The sequence below is a fragment of the Colobus angolensis genome, unplaced genomic scaffold (assembly GCF_000951035.1).
Source record: "Colobus angolensis palliatus isolate OR3802 unplaced genomic scaffold, Cang.pa_1.0 Scaffold63, whole genome shotgun sequence".
NCBI classification, from domain to species: domain Eukaryota; kingdom Metazoa; phylum Chordata; class Mammalia; order Primates; family Cercopithecidae; genus Colobus; species Colobus angolensis.
In genome coordinates this window covers 5,111,841-5,116,459 of record NW_012119932.1, presented here as the reverse complement: position 1 = coordinate 5,116,459, position 4,619 = coordinate 5,111,841, and the positions used below count along the sequence as shown (strand labels likewise).

General features: G+C 40.7%; 1 protein-coding gene across 1 annotated transcript in view; it reads left to right on the top strand.

Moving 5' to 3' along the window:
* The window catches only part of MLLT10 (myeloid/lymphoid or mixed-lineage leukemia (trithorax homolog, Drosophila); translocated to, 10), a 229,455-nt gene that overhangs the window by 24,094 nt on the left and 200,742 nt on the right, over positions 1–4,619 (top strand). The window lies entirely within an intron of this gene.

Genomic DNA, 4,619 nt, shown 5'->3' with positions numbered 1-4,619 from the left:
CCACACCTGACTAATTTTTGTATTTTTAATAGAGACGGAGTTTCACCGTGTTGACCAGGCTAGTCTCAAACTCCTGACCTGACCTCAGGTGATCCGCCCGCCTCGGCCTCCCATAGTGCTGGGATTACAGGCGTGAGACATCGTGCCCAGCCTCAAATTTAAGACAAATTCCTAATGAGTGGTTTGGAAGTTCTGTGTGAGGAGACATTGTTGAGTGCTAGACTTCATTATAAATGATCTAGCGGGGTTCTAAGCTTATTAAGAGAGAAATACATCTGATCACGATCACCTGTTTGGGGTTGACGAACCTGGTTACCAGTATTCTTTCAGCCAGATGGATGTTGGAATTTGAGGATTTAGTATTACACTTTTATGATTCTTGTTTTTCTTCAGCTGCTCCTGGTGTCCCTCAGTCTAGATTTCTTACATTTACCCTCTCTAGAAAATTAACCTTTGCAGTTTTCTAGGGCAGGTGAGAGCCAGTTACGTGTTAGTATGTAGTGGATAAGGGGATTGTTTTGATTGCTTTTCAGATGGTATACAATTCCTCTTGGTTAGTAGCCTCATCTGGAAACGTCCCTCCTGGATACATAGAACATCACTGCGCATGTGCATCTCCCCTCCCCCTGATGCCTGGTATCTAATGTTCCTCCAGTTTCTGGTGCTCTAATGCATTGCTTTTGGACTTGTCTTACTTAACTGCAGCGGCTTTCTTTGGTCCTAAGTCATTTCCCACTTGTCATATGTCCTTTCAAGTTTCCGGGGATAGTCTTTTTTATATTTATGGCTTTATGCCCTTTATCTCAGTTGTCATTTGGCGTTTCAAGGAGAGGTGGTAGTGTTTAAGTGGAATTAACTACTTGTGTTTCTGATGTGGTCTTTTTATATTTCTGACAGGGTCTTGTTTTACCAAGTACTAGTCATCAGTCTATCCTGTTTACTTGATTTTTTTTCTCATTCAACTCACAAACATTTTTGAATCATCCCATGAATTCTGCTTTCCATTTACATTTTTGCCCTTTTATCTTTTCCTCTTCGCTAACAAGCTTCCTGAAAAAATTAAACTAGTTGATATATTCACTTCTTCAAATGCCTACTGTGTTGTTATTTTTTCCCTTGTGCTTAATGATTGAGATATAACTCAGTTATTATAAGTAATAGCATATAAAATCTGTATTTGATATAACGCTTTCATCATGGACACTGTCCATTTTGTTCTTCAGTGACTCTTAACATAAAAGATCCATGTACAAGTAGTTCTTTTAATAATAAAGCGTCAGGAAAATTATCTCCTTTGCGTATCTGGTATATTTCCTCCTTTTTGATAGATCCGTGAAATACATTCTGTTTATCTTTTTGTCCTGGTTACCAGGCAGCCTAGAACCAAATCTGGTCTTTAGTTACATCAGCTGTATTAATATCATTATTAGTATATTTGTTCCCTCTTTCTCCTTCCATGGGGTTTAGGACTTCACCTCTTATCTCTGTTTCTCTGCGTGTTGATTTCATTCTCTCACACTACAGACTCTACTTCATGAGGCTGGAACCATGACTGCTGGCAGCTCTTGTTTCCAGCCCCTTCTACCAGAAGAAGGGGCTTTCTTGAAGAATCCTGGAAAGGACTCTGATTGGCCTGTCTTGGATCATGTGCCCATCATCTCTGTGGCTGGAGTGGGGAGGGTACTGTGAATGGCAACCCTCACTAGAACTACATAGTTGGAGTCAGGGGTAAGAGCAGTTTCCATAATGCAGGGGGGTGGGTGCTGTTTGCAAAAGAAGGGGGATGCTTATGAAGCAGAAAAACAATAGATGTCTATCATACTGGCTCTTATTATTTTTCTTTTTTTCTTTTTTTTTTTTTGGAGACAGAGTCTCGCTCTGTTGCCCAGGCTGGAGTACAATGGTGCGATCTGGGCTCACTGCAACCTCTGCCTCCCAGGTTCAAGCAATTCTTCTGCCTCAGCCTCCCAAGTAGCTGGGATTACAGGTGCCCGCCACCATATCTGGCTAATTTTTTATATTTTTAGTAGAAATGGGGTTTTGCCATGTTGGCGTGGCTGGTCTCGAACTACTGACCTCCGGTGATCCACCCACCTCGGCCTCCCAAAATGCTGGAATTACAGGCGTGAGCCTCTGTGCACGGCCTGCTTTTTCTTCTTTTAATTGTTATAATACTTGTCTTTTATTGTAGACTGCCTCAAATCCTTTTCTAAAAATTTTAGGTTTCAGTACATTAAATATCCTAAAATAACATAAACTCCTATTCATTCACTCATCAAGGGTGCAGTGAGCTATGATCCTGCCACTGTACTTCAGCCTGGGTGACAGAGTGAGATCCTATCTCTAAGAAAAAAGAAAAAATCAAAGAGATCATGGGCTTAGATGAACTAAATATATGACTGAGCAAGTTTCTTATCTTCTTTTTTTAAAAAAAATTTTTAAAAAAAATTTTTAGATTTTTAATTAAAGAATAGAGGTGGGGTTTTGCTACGTTGCCCAGGCTGGTCTTGAACTCCTGGCCTCAAGCGATCCTCCCTCCTTGGCCTCCCAAGGTGCTGGGATTATAGGCATGAGTCATTGTGCCCAACCTCTTTTCAAAACATTTTTAGTTTTTAAAATTTTAAATAGAGACATCTATTTGTTTTGACACTATTCCTCTCAGTTCCACAGTGGCACTGTCATAAATAAGCTATTAATATTTGTATGGATTTCTTTCTGGACTTTGTGTTCTTTTTATGTGCCTTTGTAGGAGAACCACAGTTTTAAAATTACTATAGCTTCATATTAATAATAACTGGATACAAGATATCAGATAGAATTAGTCCTTCTATATTGTATTCCTTTTTTGTTATTGTTTTAAGTATCTTGCCACTTCTTAGCTCTTTGCATTTGATAAATATTTTGATCCATAATGTTCCACAAAAATGTTGCTAGTGTTTTGAGTTTGCGTTGATTGTGTCTATCAATTTGGGGAGAATGGACTTCTTTCTTTTTGAGACAGAGTCTTGCTGTGTCACCCAGGCTGGAGTGCAGTGGTGCGATCTCGGCTCACTGCAGCCTCCGACTCCTGGGTTCAAGCGATTCTCCTGCCTCAGCCTCCTAGGAAGCTGAGACTACAGGCGTCTGCCACTATGCCTGGCTGATTTTTGTATTTTTAGTAGATAAGGGGTTTCATTATGTTGTCCAGGCTGGTCTCGAATTCCTGACCTTGTGATCCGCCTTGGCCTCCCAAAGTGCTGGGATTACAGGCATGAGCCACTGCGCCTGGTGAGAATGGACATCTTTATAGTTTTGAATTTTTCAATCCATGAACATGGTAATCTGATTATTCACATTTTCCTTACTCATTGTGATACAATACACATAATACAAAATATAGCATTTTAACCATTTTTGTGTATGCAGTTCAGTGGCATTAAGTACATTCACAGTGTTTTATAATCATCAGCAGTATATATTTCCAGAACTAATCCCAAAGAGAAATTCTGTACCCCGTAAGCATAACTCTCATTTCACCCTCTCTGTAGCCCCTGGTAACTTCTGTTTTCTTTCAAGTTGCCTAGTTTAGCTACCTCATGTAAGTGGAATCTTATATTTGTTCTTTTGTATGGAGCTTATTTCACTTTGAATGTTTTCAGGATTCATCTATGTTGTAGCATGTATCAGAATTTGAATCCTGTTTATAGCTGAATATTACATAATCCATTATTATGTATATACCGTATTTTGTTTATCCATTCATCTGTTGATGGAAACTTGGGTTGTTTCTACCTTTTTGCTATAGTGAATAATGCTAAGCTGAACATTGGTATTCTAGCATCTGTTTTAATCTCTTTTTTTTTTTGGGTGGGGGAGTATACATTAGGAATGAAGTTGCTAGATCGTATGGTAATTCTGTTTGGCTCTTTTTTTTTTCCTGAGACGGAGTTTCACTGTTGTTGCCCATGCTGGAGTGCAATGGCATGATCTCGGCTCACTGCATCCTCCACCTCCCGGTTTCAAGTGATTCTCCTGCCTCAGCCTCCCGAGTAGCTGGGACTATAGGCGTGTGCCACTACGCCTGACTAATTTTGTGTTTTTAGTAGAGACGGGGTTTCTCCAGTGTTGGTCAGGCTGGTCTCAATCTCTTGACCTCAGATGATCTGCCGGCCTAGGCCTCCCAAAGTGCTGGGATTTGAGCCACCGCGCCCGGCCTGTTTGGCCTTTTGAAGAACTGCCAAAATGTTTTTCACAGAGACTTCAGCATTTTGTATTCCTATCAACAATGCGTGAAGGTTCAGTTTTTTTCCACTCAAGTCTTTTTCAGTTTTCTTCAACTCTTATTTCCTGTTGTTGTTACTGTTTTTGAGACAGGGTCTTGTTCTGTCACTCCGCATTGAAGTGCAGTGGCTTGAACATGGCTCACTGGAGTGTCAACCTCCTGGGATCAGGCATTTGTCCCACCTACACTCCTGTGTAGCTGGGACCACAGGCACACACCACCACCACTGCCACCTCATTTTATTGATTTTATTTTATTTTATTTTATTTTATTTTTTTGAGACGGAGTCTCGCTCTGTTGCCCAGGCTGGAGTGCAGTGGCCGGATCTCAGCTCACTGCAAGCTCCACCTCCCAGGTT